General features: G+C 47.1%; 1 pseudogene; it reads left to right on the top strand.

Moving 5' to 3' along the window:
* The first annotated feature begins 244 nt into the window (after positions 1–244).
* LOC120686919 lies at positions 245–6,143 on the top strand (annotated as a pseudogene).
* Positions 6,144–17,919: the final 11,776 nt, after the last annotated feature.

Below are 17,919 nucleotides of genomic sequence, written 5' to 3'. Positions count from 1 at the left end.
CATCGGATCATTATTGTTGTCATTATATGGAACCCTTTGTAAATAAATTATATTTCCTCGTGTCAAGCGTGGATGGGTCACTACTAGAAAAGAGGCCAATGGTCCACCACAAAAGTACCGGCACGAAGAAGACTCGGTACCAATACAAGCATTATATTTCTTCGTACCGGTACTTTAGCATTGGGACCCATGCAACGACCACTAGCTTGCTACGTCAACGATATAGGGGTCATCCCTGCTGCTATATGCCAGGCCATCAATCTGATCGCTTGAGTAGTCGCATTATTATCAGTCCCGTAGTATGGTCATGAACTCCGCTTCCGCCCGAAGAAGATGCTGCATCCAGCTTCTGCTCCTCCACCTCCTCTCATGCTCTCTCGCTTCCTTATCCCTTGCTGCTCCTGACAACACTACTTGCACAACATCAGCTGGAGATTCGCAACCTCAGGGACTCTCCTTCAGCTTCAACTTCTCCGATGCGTCCACCTACAACGGCGATGACCTCCGTTTCGAAGGCGACGCGGGGCTGCACCGCAACCTCGTCGACCTCACCTGCAACTCGTACGGCCAGAACATCAACGGCTGCACAGGGAGGATGTCGTACGCCACCCGGTGCCGTTCTACGACAAGGATGGCGAGGTGGCCAGCTTCCGTACGCGTTTCACCTTCACGATTAATTCCCTGAACAGCACCAACAACGGTGATGGCATTGCTTTCTTTCTCTCTGGTTATCCGTCAAGCTTGCCCAAGGATGCAGGCGGGGGAATGCTGGGCCTCCTGAACCGGTCCTCTACATACACTTACGGCGCAGAGCGGTTCGTCGCCGTGGAGTTCGACACGTACTGTAATGGATGGGCTAATGATCCCTATGGCGACCACATCGGCATCGACATCAACTCTGTCCAGTCGTTGAGTGTGAACACCACGAGCTTGCTAAGCCTCGGCAGGCCCATGACGGCAACTGTTACCTTTGACAACGTCACCCGAATGCTGGTTGCCTCTCTTCAGCTTCATGACGATCCTTCCGGTCACCCTGTTGAGGTCAGCAAGCAATTGCCTGCAGATCTCACGTCGTTGCTTCCACCGGAGGTGGCGGTGGGGTTTTCTGGTTCCACCGGCGACAGCACAGAACTCCACCAGATACTGGCATGGTCCTTCAACTCCACTCTGCTTGCTGCCGCGCCCCACAAAGGTATATGACCACTTAATCTAAGCTTGTTTTTCAGAGAAGCACTGAATCGTTACTTGAGTAGATGTTAAAAGAAGATAAATATTCTGTCAGAAAACTAGACACTCAAACGATTGCATACAGCAAAAAAGTTACTTTTGGCGTTCTTGCCCCTATTTTATAGTGAAATGGTGATTTTGCCCCTATTTTTTAAACTTTGCGATTTTGCCCCTACTTTTTGAAAACGAAGGAAGCGTTTGCCCCTATTATGTCGAAGCCAGTTAACGTTGTTAAAACTGCTTTGAAAAGACCAATTTGCCCTTGCAGATTTGCCCCTACTGTTATCTGAATTTGGTGAGTTTATCCCTGTTTTCTAAATTTGACGTGTATAAAACGAATTTTCCCATGTGATTTCAATCCAGATTTTTATAACATTCAAACATGGCCAAAATTTGATAATATTTCAAAATGCTAATGCTGCCAGCTGCTGCCTGCTGCTAATGCCATCGCTGCTGCCTGCTGCCCTGCTGCCGCCGCTGCTTGCTCCCTGCTGCCACGTCTGCCTGCCGCCACCTACTTGCCGCCACCTGCTGCTGCCGCCTGCCGTCTAGCCCCACGAGTGCTCGCACACCGCCTCGCCGCTGCTCGCCTCGTCGGCAGTAGATCCACCCCCTCCGCCTGCTATACTAGGGTTTCAAGTCACAAGACTGAAAAATGGATGCTCTGGAATGAGAAAGGAGATAGAGATGAGGATAGGATTAAGGGTGGTATGGTTTTTTTCCCATTGCTCCGACTTTTCCTCTCATTTATTTTAATTGTTTTAGTGGGCATACACTTAACAGTGTTAAAAGGAGGGGGCAAACGGAGCCTTCGTTTCAATATAGCGGGGTAAAATCGCACAACTAAAAAAATGAGGGCAAAATCACCATTCGAGTTAGAAACAGGGGCAAGAACGCCAAATTCCCTATACTTTAATATCAGCACTACAACTACAAAGATGTTTCTTCTGTTTGCTACAAGTGTGATATGTTAGCTAGGAATATGATCTTTCATGCTACAAATGTTGGCACCTATAAACATTGGCCTTGTTTGGTTATCTTCTAGATTTCCTAGAACACGCAAGTCAAGAAAAGAATCTTGCATGTATTGAGTACTAAATGAAGTTCATTTACAAAACCTCTTCACGAATGGGCGTAACTTTTCGCAATGAATCTAATGACAGTAATTAATCAATGATTGGCTACAGTGATGCTACAGCAACTATTCTCAAATCACGCGGTCAAAGGCCTCAATAGATTCGTCAGGATTCCTGGCGCAGGGATTCTGAAGCTGGTTTTATAAACTGTCTTTGTTTGACACCCCTAATTAGCGGTCAAAGTATGTTCTAGTAAATTCTAGGAGAAACCAAACAAGGCCATTCTAGACCTTCCCTAGATAGCTAAGGTGACAAGGGTTTGATGCCTTCGGCAAACACTTGCCAATTATAGGAACATTCCACACTCACTCACCCTATGATACTGACACGGCCCGTGGTTGTGGGGTGTTCCTAGAATTGAACAGTACGAAGTCCATTGTTTAGAAATGTATATGCTTGGGAGACAAATGTTTATGTATACAGCGTATAAATAACACATGCATCATTTTTAGGTACCACAAAATATTCTGCACCCAACGGTCAAATTATTGACTTGAAATTATTGAGCCTAATTACTAGATTATCAAATCATGTTCGGTGAAATAGTGTCAGTAATCGTAACAGTTATTACTGAAAAATTGTTCAGTAATTAGTTATGTGTACCTACATCTAGGGTGCAGAATAGCACATGAGTATATAATTAACTAATGTATGATTTCTATCTACATGCTAAACAAATGCATATGCATGTTTCCATTACTAATCTTTTCATCCAAAGGGTATTAAGATCTTCCACAAGATACTCATCACCTTAATGAAAGGGTATTAATGGTGAGGTGACTTAGGGGCCTCCACTGCCGCCACCAAACAGCCTCCCACAACAGCCCCAACGTGGCCGCTACCCCGCTATCATCGCCCCCAACAATAACAGTGGTGGCTGTGCGCATTCCTCATCCCTTGCATCCTCCCCCATCCACCTCTGCTCTGGACATTCACAGATCGAGAAAGTGCAAAGGGCACCTTGCACCCGCGTCATCCCCAGGGGACACGGGTGGCACACACACTTCTCCATCACCAGCCAAGGTTGACACCCTTTGCTACTTTGGCAGCTTGGCTAGCACTGGCATGGACGCATCGATTCGGCGTGAACATTTCAGATCTAGGGTCCTAGGGCCTACATGTGCTCGTTTACAGGCTCAGCATGGCACGGCTCTGGCGGTGTGGTTATGGTGCGGTTGCCGCTTAGGCCTAGCGCTGGTCTACAACGTGTTGTGCTAGTGTCGAGCTGCGGGCATCACGCCGCCAGCCAAGCCTGCATTGTCGATACTGACATGGCCACCATTTTCATCAACCCTAATAGTGGCATCACGATTGCTTTGCAAAGATGGTGGTGCTGCCCGTGCAGGTGTTCCGGGCGAAAGCCCTTCCCGGCATTATGTCGGTGTCAACAATGGCGTCATTTTTGGATGTCGTCTCCCTTTTGGGGCATTGTCGTGGTGTCTGCTGCAATTATCGGTTGATCTCCGGGTGAAAATCTAAGTTTGGCTTCCCGAGCAAGGCGGCGACGGCTTCTTCGATGTCATTTTCTGCTTGAAGCATGGCTTTGGAGGTCCTTTGGTCTGGCTTTGTTACTTCAACAACATTAGATGATTCGGGCATCATGTTCCTAAGAAGATGAGAGATGTGATAGTTTTGTGCTTCATAAAGACTTTGCTAGGATGAAACTAGAGCGAAGAAGAAAGTTGAAGCTTAGTCTTCTAGTTTTCTTTCTTTGTTTTAGAGTTTCCTTTCTTTGTTTTAGAGTTTTGTTTCTTGTATTTTTAAGACCCTCGTTTGAGGTTTAGATTCTGAGAACTCTCGTAACTTTTTGACTCTATATATATCCACCAGATGGATATAGAAGCCGGTTTATCCTTTATCTAAAAAAAGTGATCTATTAACTTCATAGCTTGTAATTTCTGAATCAAGTCATGGGCCGTGGGACTAGTTGAAAGTTAAATTAGGTCCATTATTCAATAATAGACCTGTGACTTCAACTTTGTTTTATAATTGGTATTTTGAAGATTTCAGATATTTAAAGTTGAAATATTTCATGAGCACTAATACTATTACAAGCAAATACCATAATAATGTTTGAATGAGTCAGTCAATCCATCCTTTGACATTTCTAGTATTGTGTTGTAACATAGTCCTTGGAGCAATCATATGTAGGTCATGACAAGAAGCCAGCCATTATAGGAGGGGGAGTAGCGCTGTTAGTTCTATTGGTGATATTAATGGTGTGGTTTATCACTGCCTACTGGAAGTGGTCAAGAAGACGCCATGCCTTAGAGGAACAGAAGATCCATGCCCCAAGGCGATTCAAATACCGGGAGCTGGCAGTGGCAACTGACAACTTCTCTGAGACGAGGAAGCTCGGACAAGGTGCCTTTGGGGTTGTCTACAAGGGGCTCCTGAAGGAACCGAGATCCGAGGTGGCAGTAAAGAAGATTCTAAAGGAGACCCACGGCCCTGACGGAAACAAGGATTTCTTTGCCGAGCTCAACACGATCATTGAGGCGAAACACAAGAATCTCATTAAAATTGTTGGCTGGTGCAGGGGAAACAACTGGACAGTTGTCGATTTCATGTGTTGGTGTAAGCAGAAGAAGAAAGATATGCTGTTTCTTGTTTATGAACTAATGCCCAATGGAAATCTGGACTACCACCTAAACAGCACGGGGGAAGTGTTGCCATGGCCAACGAGGTATAATTCAGATGCCCCAATCATCCTCTTATTGAATATGATGTATGATGATACTGCAAGCTTCTTATAGATAGAATTCATACGTGACATCAGCTATATACATCTGTCTGCCAATCATTAAGCAGGTATCAAATCGTGAAGGACATTGCCTCTGCTTTATTCTATCTTCACGAGCAGTGTCGTCCACACATCCTGCACAGAGATATCAAGCCCAGCAACATACTCCTTGACAAGAACTTCAACGCCAAGCTTGCCGACTTTGGGCTATCGAGAATCGCCGACCAGGACAATTCAATTGTTGAAACGACTGCCGTAGGGACCGAGGGTTACCTGGATCCACAGTGCAGGAAGCCGGGGATGGTCACGTTCAATAAGGACTCAGATATCTATAGCTTTGGTATCGTCTTGCTTGACATCGCTTGCAGGAAGCGAAGGGAGCAAGTCTGGCAACTGTACTCAAAGAACTCTGTCCTAGACGCTGCCGATGGTAAGCATGGCGATATCAACAAAAGCGAGATGGAGCGGGTCATCGTCCTAGGGCTTTGGTGCTCCTTTCTTGAAACTACCAAGCGGCCAAACATTCAAAAAGTAGTTGATGTTCTGGAACACGGCGCGGCATTGCCGGACCTGAACTTGGAGATTACTGCTATCGACACGGAACAAAACATGGAGACTACTGATATAAACATGCAACATGAAACATGCATCGATTCGCAGGCACCTTGTTCTGCTGGCAGCTCTTCTTACTGTGAGCAGAATGCATGATTTAAGTTCTCTCTTGGGTCCGTATATATTGATTACATAATTGGCATATGCTTAATTTGTGTGAAAGAAGCATGTTGCTACAAAAAAGTCCCAATAAGTTGTAGCTTGCTGGTCAACCTAGGGCACGTACTTCCTTCTTTCATCCGTAAGGAGAGTCCCGACTATGGCTCTGATGCATATCTATTAGTGTTAGTGTATTTGAGCTATGCACTTGTGCTTTCATTTTCCAATTGAGGCGTGAATCTTTTCTAGCAGGTTGTACTGTTGTGATATGTAAAGTACCAACAAACTCATATTTTTGTGTATGCTTGATTGTATTGATTTGCTCATTATCAGGTCTATAAAACTTTGATACATATAATCTGAAGGACCAGAACGGGCGACCAGAGAGGGGGGATTGAATAGCAGCCTTTAAAATGTTCTTCTCGATGAGAACAATACATATGTCCTGATGGCCATCCCACACCACACCGTCAACACAAGTCAACTAGTGACAAGCTCACCCTAGGAATGGTTCACATAGCTCGACGCAAAGCAGAAGCAAACTGTTGATGCAGATTTCGGTCAACACACGAGAGCACTCGAGCGTGCAAGTCACAAACGGATCGAAGGGCAGCGAGGCCACGCAGACCGGTTAGACCAGTTGAACAAACAGGTCTAATGGACCGGTCAGACCGGTCGCCGGTGAGAATCGGCGACGGCCGACGAACGCTAGCCCGGGAGGGACCCCGTCAGGGCAAGCACACGTGGGGTTGTTCTAGGGTCGGCAGGCCACCTAGAACGCCTTCAGACATCGCGGAGACGAAGGAAGAACAGCAGATTAGGGTTGGAAAAGTTAGGGTTCGGAGAAAAGGTAAAAAGGATAAAAAGTAGAGTTTGTATTGATTTGATCGATTGGATATCTCAATCAGTCGTGACTCTTTATATTTATAGGGTGGGGGTGGACTTATCCCGCAAGGAATCCCTATTACTGATCTAGATCTACAAAAATCCTTAATTGACTCGGACTCCTCCTAGACCGGGCAGGCTACAGCACCAGACCGGTCAGACCACTTGGTCAGACCGGTCAGACCGGTTGATGCCAATTTTGGCTGTCAACATATGCCCCTCTGGTTTTTGGTAAAGCTTGCTTGCCAAAAAACATTCTTCTAAGCCAAAATTGTCTAAGGGCGATGATTAACGTTTTCATCGGCCATTTTTTGTGCTAAGGGCGATAAACAATTATCGGCCATGTCTTGCTCTATTTAAGTTGATGCTGAAACAACCTGTTTCGGCCGCCACTCCTTCTTCATGGTTGCTTACGTCTTTGGCACAGCCTCCACTTGTTGCTCCATTGTCTCCTTCTTACGCATACGTCGCAGCCTTCGCTTCTGAGTATGAGACAAATTTGAGGGACACCACCTCGGCTATAAATACTTTGAGTCTTGCTTCTTGCTCTTCTCATCTGCTTTGCATGGAGCAATCAGCCCATTGAATGTCGTACAATTACCTTGACTTGGATGAGAATCCGATTGCTCCCGATGTTTTGATGAAGGCTTTGAATCCTTGGCTTCGTTCAGCTTCTCCTTCTGTTTCTGGGCGATTTCTTCCTTCTCATACTTGGCCAAGAGCTCTTTAAATCTCGGCCCTTTCTTGTTCTTGGCTCTGGAGGTATTCCCAGGTTTACTGGACGCACCGGTCAGACCGCCGTTGTGGCCGGTCAGACCGGTCGACTTGCTGTCGGCCTTCTTCTTCTTGTCTTGCCCCCCGAGTGTTTTTGTGGCTTGAGGGGTCTTCTGTATCAGCTTCTTTTCAGGTCTTTCATCACCGACGACTACATTTTTTCCCTTTGTCGATTCGGCTTGACTTCGCCGAATTAGCACTTTAGGATTGTTCAATTCCAACATATGCACTGGGAAAGGATTCTGATCAACCTGCATAGTAGGAACAACCAATCGTCCTTCATTAATGGCTGATTGAATTATGTAACACATTGCAATCATTGGTAGCATGTGAAAAAGTATTATGTAATTTGCAATATGCTCGCCACTTCAACTCTTCAAGCGGCGGTACGGTATGTGACATCTTGATGTATCCAATCCTATATAACTCATCAAATATTCTTTCGCACTTGGACACATCAAGAGTAAATTTTTCATCTTGCTGATTTTTATGAATCGGCTTAAGAGAAGAACAAGTAAATGGTTTGGCTTGAGATGGCCAAGCAAACTCAGCAGCATATACATCATTAGACTCATCGTCCGAATAATCTGAAGTACAATCTAAAGCATGCACACTAGAACGATAATGTCTATGAGACTCTTGACACTCTTTGCTTCGGCTCTCTATAGCCAAAGCTCTTTGATGCACCTGAGTAACAGTAAAGAAATCATAGCCCTCTAATCTTTCCTTGATATGAGAGCACAAGCCATTAAAAGCCAAATCAATTAAATCTTTTTCTGCAATATTCACACGAAAGCATCGGTTTTTTGTATCGCGAAATCGTCTTATGTAATTATTGACAGATTCATCACGCGATTGTCTAACCGATGTCAAGTGAGACAATTTAAGCTCATCATGCCCACAGAAAAAGTGCTCATGGAACTTCTGCTCTAATTGTTCCCATGAGCCAATGGAATTAGGTGCCAAAGAAGAAAATCATGAGAAGGCGGTTCCAGTTAGAGATAAAGAAAATAAATGCACTTTCAATTCATTTATTGAACCAGCTTCTCCTAATTAGGCAAGATACTGACTAATATTCTCAAAAGTGCTCCTAGTATCTTCCCCACTAAATTTAACAAATTCAGGCAACCTAAAACCAGCAGGGTATGCAACCGAATCAAACGAAGTAATCTCATTTGTTCGGCTAATGTTGGTCGAACCAGGAATACTCATAATAGGATCAGTGTATGTGGGTGTCACAGTTTAACCACTAAAATAATTCATCGGCATCCCATATTAAGGTTGGCTCGTAGGGGATGCTGCCGATGGTTGAGGAACATAAAATTCAGAAGTAGAAACAGATAGAACTTCATCGGCTATCTCTGGTTTCTTACCAGTAGGTTCTCTTTCCTTAGAGCTAAGCCAATTAACTCAATAAACATCACGCTCAGCTAGCAATTTCTGAATTTGTTCCATAGAACACCAGAAGATGGAGCACTTGCAGCAGGTGTTACCTCAGTATATGCATTTGTGGCGGTAGAAGCGAAGTCGATCTCCTTGATCTTGGTGACTTTGCCGCGTCGATCGACCTTGATGCTTACAAGCGCCGCTAATAGATCTTCTTCATCACGCTTCTTCTTGTGCTCCTCCAGCACTAGACGGATGTCCTCAGGAAGATGCTCATACGTCGCAGGGATGATGTTCTCCTTGTCGATTTCTGCGTTGGAGCCCATCTTCTTTAGGGTAGATTAGATCGATTTTGCTAACCAAGATCTTTCTTCCCCAGCGGAGTCGCCAAAAAGTATGTTGACATCTTTTACGGGTCAACACACGAACACGCTAGATCGCGTGGCGCGAGGAGGAGCTCGATGTAGCGCCTCCTGCGTGGAGCGGTTAGACCGGTCTAATGGACCGATTAGACCGGTCACCGGTGACAATCAGCGACGGCCGACGAACGCTAGCCCGGGAGGGACCCCGTCAGGGCAGGCGCACGTGGAGTTGTTCTAGGGTCGGCAGGCCACCTAGAACGCCTTCAGACGTCACGGGGACGAAGGAAGAATTGTAGATTAGGGTTGGAAAAGTTAGGGTTTGGAGAAAAGGTAAAAAGGATAAAAAATAGAGTTTGTATTGATTTAACCGATTGGATATCTCAATCGGTCATGACCCTTTATATTTATAGGGTGGGGGTGGACTTATCCCGCAAGGAATTCCTATTATAGATCTAGATCTACAAAAATCCTTAATTGACTCAGACTCCTCCTAGACCGGGCAGGCTACAGCACCAGACCGGTCAGACCGCTTGGTCAGACCGGTCAGATCAGTTGATGTCAATTTTGGCTGTCAACACCGGTTTCTAGGGTTTCGCTGGAATCGGTCGTCTTGAGAGGGATAACTATCACACTTACATGGTGAAAGACGACGAGGTTTACAAGCAAACTAGCAAAGGATAACCAATGCACTTACGTGACGAAGAACGACTAGTTTACGGGCAAACTAGCAAAGGCCGTCGAAGCTCTCACCCGCGAGAGACCCCGTCAGGGCGTGAACGTCGCCGGACGTGCCCTAAGTTGACCAACAAGCCTTAGGACATCGTCTCTGGTCATGGAGATCAGTAGACGAACAACATGTCCAGGTTGGAAGAGAATTAGGATTTTGAAGGTAAAGAGTAGTAAATTGATTCGATTGGATGTGTCTTAATCGGCCGTAACCCTTTATATTTATAGGGTGGGGTGGTCTGTACCCATTAGAAGTCAAAACCCTTACAAATCGTGTGTCAAAATAAAACTCCTAACTCAGATTGGCCTTTTCGGACCGGTCTGACCGGTCTCCGAACTAGTCTGACCGCCCTGGACCAATCTGACGGTACACATCTTTTAGGAGGCATAACTTCCTCATTCAGACTCCTAATTGGACATTCCATATATGCATTTCGATCTTCTCGATGAGATCTACGCAATGGTAAAGTCCAATTGACAATTTGACAAAGTTGCCTTGACCGGTCTGACCAGTTTATATGATAGTCTAACCGGTTTATACGACCAGTCTGACCGGTTTGCATGGCATGGTAGGAAGCATCGAAATCTGCCACTTCAAATTTTATGTACTCAGCACGATAGTTCTCACGGGTTCCGAAGGTAACTGGCAGGGAGATTGTGCCGAGTGGCATTGCCGCGTTACCTGGAACGATCCTGTAGAAGGGTGATTTTGTTGGGCTTGTTTTGTTAAATTCGAGCCCCATTTGCCGCAAAGTACTCGCGAATAAGAAGTTGAGGCCGCTGCCTCCATCAATGAGTACTTTTGTGAGTCTCACACCCGCTACTATGGGGTCGAGGACTAAAGGGAGTTTCCCTGGTTTGAAAAAGCTAGTCCATTGATCTTCTCTGGAAAAGGAGATCGGGACCTCGCTTAGCTTTAAGATTTCGGAGTAGCTGGTTCCACATCTAGAATTTCTCTAAGCGTAAGTTTTTGAACTCGCTTTGAGAGGAAGCTTTCCCCTCCAAAGATGACATTCATTGTTCTATTTGCATCTTGGTAGCCTGTGGTCTTCTCAGCATCTTCCTTGTCTTCGTCTTCCTCCCCATCTTTTTTCTTTTTGCCTTGTCTTCTGGGAGAAAGTTTCTCAATGCTTTTTGGAGGTTGCGACACTCTTTGGCCGAGTGCTTGCCATCTGGGTGAAATGGGCACCTCTTTAATAACAGCTTTTTGAATTGTTCCTGTGTGGGTAATTTTTTTCCACGCTGAGGACGATCGAGTGTCGCGACTTGATCGTCTAGCCTTCGCTTTTTGCCTTGTTCTGGCTGGTTTCTCGGGCCTTGGCCTCGATTATCATTAGACCGTTTGTTACTATTGTTGTCTTCGATGCGCTTTGGGAAGCGGTCATTTTCTTGCTCTTCGTTGTTAGCCAATGTGGACATCATATCGCATAGTTCCATGATGGTCTTGGGTCGTTGACGGCTGAAATCTCTGAAGATGTAGCGATCGAAGAGGCCTTGATGATATCATGACGTCTACTTCAGTGATGTTGGCGACGGTGGTGCGTTTCTCGAAGAAATGCTTTATGTAGTCTCGTAGGGACTCATTCCTGGCCTGCTTATTCTGGGACAGGTCTTGACGAGTTCCTACACGAGTCATGACTCCTCGGAAGTTGATGATCGTCGAAGAGTCGGTGAAGGGTTGCCCAAGAGTCGATGACGCCTTCTTGGAGAGAATCCAACCATAGGAGTAGTGCTGACTCCAAAGCTAGTGGTAATTATGCGCCTTTCGTAGTATCATTGCTGCCAGCCACATCAATTGCTTGTGAGTAGATCCGAATCCATTGATGAGGAGGTGTCGTGCCATCGTATTTGTTGAAGCCGGCCTGTTTAAAGCCTTCAGGATAGACGTAGAGGCCGACTTCCCGTCCGAATGATGGGAAACGATCGGAGTCGCTTGGAGCTCTATATCCTTCCTGGAGAGCACGTGCTTCCTGCCGGGCATTGATAATCTGCCTAGTGTCGTAGCCTACAACTGCATAGTTGCCAAGGTCAGCAGAAGGGGCATCTTGCAAGCGTTGATATTTACCTCGGGGGTAGTGGAGGTTGTTGTTGCTGTTGTTGCAGTCGGTTGCCTCTCCCGCTGCTGTTTGCCAAGTGAGCTGGTGCTGCTGGAGGTTGGTTCTGGTTGGCTGATTGTTCTAGGCACTTCCTTCTCGTCGTCTGTGCCTTCCACTAGCTGTTTGGCTAGAACCTGCATGACCTTGACTTCTTGAAAGAGATATCATCCTCTCTTTCTCATTGAGCTGTAAAGCTATGTGTTGAAGCAAATTTATACTCTGGACTATAGCTGGATCTTTAATGTGGTCCAGGAGTCTTGAGGCGTGCATGATGTTGGCCACTGGGGTATGGAATCCTTGCTCAGTCTGGAGATTGTGCTGGGTTCGCTGTCATTGGAGTTGCCGCGGATCTTGTCTCCACTGTTCGCACTCACGATTCTTTGCTCTTCTCGCATCACGTTGGGTATCATCTTCATTACCGGCATTAGCAGTAAGGTCATCTACTGAGATGTCTTATGGTAACTCGTTCTCCCTGTGATCATAGCCTACATCTACCATGTAGACACAGCGATCCGAAAAGGATTCATTTGAGTAGTCTGTGACTATCTCTGTGAACCCTATTCCCTCTTCCTGAATGGGGGAAAGTTTGCTTCCATCCCGGTAATAAGTGAGGGTTGGGATGTATGCCACTAGTCGCGTATCATGGCCGAGTAGTTCTAGGGGCTCCATGCCCTTCTAGTACACAAAACGACCTTGTGCCATAGATGCAATTGTGAAATAATCTGTAACACCCGGTTTATAAAAGGACATAAACCGAGCAATCATATACGTGCCAGGATCAAGTCACACGTATATACAATAGAATGAACAGTATATCATAGCACATATCACGAATAAGACATAATAAATCAAAATACGAATGTTATTTATTACAATAATGACAAAATGTCTGATACAGCGGAAGCGAAGTACGAAAAATACGATAAAGACTCTCCGAAGCTGATGCAGGGCGCCACAGGGACGTCGACTGGGAGACGAACGCCTAGAAGTCCTCGTAGTCCTGGTAGCGCTGAGCGAACTCCCTCGCGTCGGCAGGAACTGAGCAGCAGTAGCGTATCCAAGAGGAAAAAGTAGAGAAGAGGCAAGGGTGAGTACACAACTTGTACTCAACAAGTATAACACAAACTATGAGGCTCTAAGGTTGGCTGACTCGACTGCATTAGCTTTTAATCTTGGCAAAATTTTATTAAAGCTATTTACTATGAGTTGATGAATTACCATTAACCCAGTTACATAGTAATTAATCAGAATTATTTAAGAAACTACTGAGATCCAAACCAAAACCACCAAGGAAACCCCGAGAGGCACCCCCTCGTCGGAAGGAGCTAACCCCACTAATCAAAAGGAGGATCTGGGCCGCTCATAACCGTGAGCACGGCTAGTATACCAGTTTTACACTCTGCAGAGGTTGCACATCTTTACCCACAAGCCGTGAGCTACGCCAGTTGTTCATCACACTTCCTTAGGTGAGATGACTAGCAAACTCACTACGAGGCCGTTACAAAGGACACGTTGGTAAGGTGTAACAGCTAAGGAATCAGGCTCCGCAACGATGGTAACCACCTCGAGGGGGTACAAGACACACAGACCAGCCTCGTAGCCTGGCCACCATTGAAGCTCACCACCCCCCATGCCCCGTCGGTAAGTTACTCCCGAACCAAAATGGCCTAATTAGTAAGCCAAGACCGTCCCATTCCAGTCTTGTGGTAGCGCTGTTGTCCCAGGTTGTCGCTCTATGAATCGGTCCTTATGGAGAGTGGCCAACCAAGCACTAAGCACCGTGCTGGCCCCCTAAACCATGTTTCTAACAAACCAATTTTAACGAGAAGTGAGCCACTCAAGCCACACAGAGTGCCAGTCTCAGAATTAAATTCAAGTAAACCATTAATCAAATTAATTAAAAAGGACCAGAATATGTTGTAGCGCAGCAACCTAGCACAACTAACCAAAATGCAACCCAAAGGTATATATAAAGGATATAAAGTGGCTAGGAAAGTCCTTGTAGGCATACAGTATTAAATGCAGTATGAAATTGTATTTAAAAGTGTTAGGTTGTCAATGTTATACTTGCCTTCCTCGTACTGCTCCTGCTGCTCAAACTGCTCCGAAGACGGCTGCTCCTGGTACTGGTACTGGGGCTCCTCAGATGGATCAACGTCTACTCACGAGCACATGGCCAAAACAATACACAATAATAAGCATACAAGCAAACACTAACAAAAAGCTAAGAAACAATACATCAATACATAAAAACAGCAAGAAAAACTAAGCCTAAACTGTTCTACGCGTTACAACGGTCGCGTGGGCATAAAGAACGCTAAAAACGGAGCTAAAATGCATTTTCTAGGCTAAAAACAAGTTCTAGGGGCTTATCTGCGAGAAAAACTAAGTTCCAGGGGGTTTTCTGCAAAAACCAAGGGCTAAAATGCAATTACACGTTAACTCCAGGGTCTAACTCGCAAAATTACCAAGCTAGGACGGCGGGTTCAAATTCTACAAAGCTCAGGGGCTAAAACATAAAATCAGGGGCGGATTTGGAAATACTTTTGAACTACCAGGGACGGCGGGTTTAATTCAGAGAACTACGGGGTCTCTTTAGCAAAGATCCAAGGGTGAAGCGGTACGCAGGGATTTCGTCCGCTGGATCCGGATCTAACGGTCTGGATCTAATGGGTAAGTTGATCTAATCACGGCCGTTGGCTTTTAATCGGGCGGCTCAGGCGATTGGGGGCTCAGGCGGCGGCGCTGGGTCGCCGGAGTGCCTCTGCTCCGTGGCGGCGCGTGACCGGAGAAAGCCAAGGCGGCGCTCTAGGGCTCGGTTTCGGCCGTGGTTTGGCTGGGGAGCACCGCTCCGGCACGGGTAGTGCACTAGGGTGCCTAGGGAGGCGCTGCAGGGCTGGGGGCATGGCCCTCGACGGCGAGGCGGCTCTGGGCGCCGGGATCTCGCCGGAGTAGGCGGTTCGATGGCTCCAGGGTCTACGGCCACCAAAACTAGTGCATAAAGAAGGGGCGGACCAGGATGTGGCTCACCGAGGGTTTGGAGAGGCCGGATTGCGCGGCGCTGGGGACCGGCGGCGAGGTCCGGGCGGTGAAGACGACGCGGAGTCCGTGGAGGAGTCGTTGCGGGGGTCGGGGTCGGAGAAGAAAAGTCCGAGGAGGTTCCTGGCGCCGAGGCGGAGCTGGTGCGCTGCTCGGCTGGAGCTCCGGTGTGGCGGAGCGGCGTAGCCACGGCGGCGCAGAGTGACGGCACGGCGGAGCTGCGTTGTTGCGTGGCTAGGGTTTGTGCGGAGCCAGCGGGATGGGATGGCGGCGCAGGGGTGCGGCTGGGGTTAAGAAGGGCAGGGCCGGGGATTGCGGCGGGATAGGGATCCCGGCGGCCTCGCCGGTGATCCCGGGCGGCCGTTGCGCGGAGCCGGGAAGGAAGGGGAGAGAAGAGCGCTGATGCGCGGGCCCGGCGTGGCAGAGGGAGTAGCGCGCGGGGCGGGGCAAGCGCGATTGCAGGCACTGACGTGCGGGGCCCAGTTGGCAGGGGCGAGAGGCGACGCGCGGGAGGGTGAGTCACTGGGCTGCTGCGTGACGCGGGCGGGCGGAAGCAGGCCGGCGCGAGCTGGGCCGAAGTGGAGCGGGAGTTGGGCCCGCGTGGGATTCAGCTGGGCAAGGGACTTGGGTTGGGTTTCCAGGGGAGGTGGGATTGGGCCTGGGTCGAGGGTTGGGCTGCTGGGCTAGTTTGAGTTGGACTGGGTTTGGGTTGTTGGGTTGGTTTTCCTTTTCCAATTTTAACTCTATTTCCTATTTCTATTTCAAACAAAGTTTGAAATCAAATAAAAAATTTGAATTCAAACCACACTCAAACAATTAAAACTATGCACCAGCATGAATGCAACACAAAAATTAAACCTATGATAAAATTTTAATTACTTGAGGAAAGAAATATTAGATTAAATGCAAGTCTAAACACAATAAACCTTAGAAAATTTAAATAAAGCCAATTAAATTTATTTATAAATGCTGAAATTTAAATTAGGGTGTTACATACCCTACCCCCTTAAAGAAATCTCGTCCCCGAGATTTAGCTGGGCTGGCTAGCAAAGAGATCTGGATATGTCTTCATCAGCTCATCTTCTCGCTCCCATGTAGCCTCAGCTTCACTGTGATGACTCCACTGAACTCTGCACATCTTGATGCGCTTGTTCCGAGTAACCCTTTCTGATGTCTCCAGAATCTTCACCGGATGCTCAGTATACGTCAGATCTTCCTGCACATCTACTCCATCCAGGGGTGCCTGCTCCTCGGGTACTCGCAGACACCTCTTCAGCTGAGATATATGGAAGACATCATGAACTCCTGAGAGGCTGAGAGGTAACTCCAGGCGATAAGCAACTTCGCCTTTTCGCTCTAGCACCTTGAATGGCCCCACATACCGAGGTGCTAATTTCCCTTTGACATTAAATCTGCGGATTCCCCTCATCGGAGACACCTTCAGGTACACATAATCACCGACACTGAAAGTCAGGTCTCTCCGTTTGCCATCAGCATAGCTCTTTTGTCTGCTCTGTGCAATCCTCAGATTTTCTCGCACCGCCTGAACCATCTGCTCTGCATCATCTATTATCTCAGGGCCAAAGAGCTGCTTTTCACCAATCTGATCCCAATAGAGAGGAGTCCTGCACTTTCTGCCATACAATGCCTTGAATGGGGACTTCTTCAGACTGGCCTGATAGCTGTTGTTATATGAGAACTCATCATAAGACAGGCACTTATCCCAACTAGTACCATACTGAATAGCACAAGCTCTCAGCATATCCTCCAACACTTGGTTGGTTCTCTCTGTCTGCCCATCTGTCTGAGGGTGATAAGCCGTACTGAAACGCAGCTTCGTATCCAACGAATCATGGAGCTGCTCCCAGAACCGAGAAGTGAACTAAGACCCTCTATCAGATATGATCTTCTTGGGTACACCATGCAAGCAGACAATCCGAGAGATGTACAACTCTGCAAGTCTAGCACCGGAGTAAGTAGTGTTCACTGGAATGAAGTGAGCAACCTTCGTCAGACGATCCACTACTACCCAAATGGAGTTGTACCCTTTCTGAGTACGAGGCAATCCAACAATGAAGTCCATAGTGATTTCCTCCCATTTTCACTCTGGAATCTTCAAAGGCTGTAACAGACCTGCTGGCCTCTGATGCTCAGCCTTGACACGCTGACAGGTGTCACAAATAGCCACGTACTCTGCTACTGAACGCTTCATCCCATAGCACCAGAAACGTTCCTTCAGATCATAATACATCTTCGTGCTGCCCGGATGAATAGAATATGCTGTATCATGGGCCTCACTCAGAATCAACTTCCGAAGATCCTTCACATCTGGCACACAGATCCGGTTCTTGTACCACAAGGTACCCTGATCATCCTCTCTAAAATGAGGGGCCTTGCCCTTCTTGAGCAACTCACGAATCTCCTGCAGCTTCTCATCATCTTTCTGATGCTGCCTGATCTCTGACTCTAGAGTCGGTACTGCCTCAAATGCTGCACTGGAGGTATGATGCAAGAAGCCCAGACTCAACTGCTCAAACTCCTCACATAACTCTGGAGGCATCTGGAAAGCCACGGCCATGTTGACATAACTTCTTCTGCTCAGAGCATCTGCTACAACATTGGCCTTGCCCGGATGATAGTGAATCTCCAGGTCATAATCCTTGACTAACTCTAGCCATCTTCTCTGCCGCATGTTCAGCTCATTCTGCGTGAAAATGTACTTGAGGCTCTTGTGATCAGTGTAGATATCACACCACTGCCCATACAAGTAATGCCTCCAAATCTTCAGAGCATGCACAACTGCGGCTAACTCAAGATCACGGGTGGGATAATTC

This window comes from Panicum virgatum, chromosome 8N, assembly GCF_016808335.1.
Source record: "Panicum virgatum strain AP13 chromosome 8N, P.virgatum_v5, whole genome shotgun sequence".
In the NCBI taxonomy this organism is placed as follows: Eukaryota; Viridiplantae; Streptophyta; class Magnoliopsida; order Poales; family Poaceae; genus Panicum; species Panicum virgatum.
The sequence above is the reverse complement of the archived record's forward strand: the minus strand, read 5'-3'. Positions and strand labels throughout refer to the sequence as shown.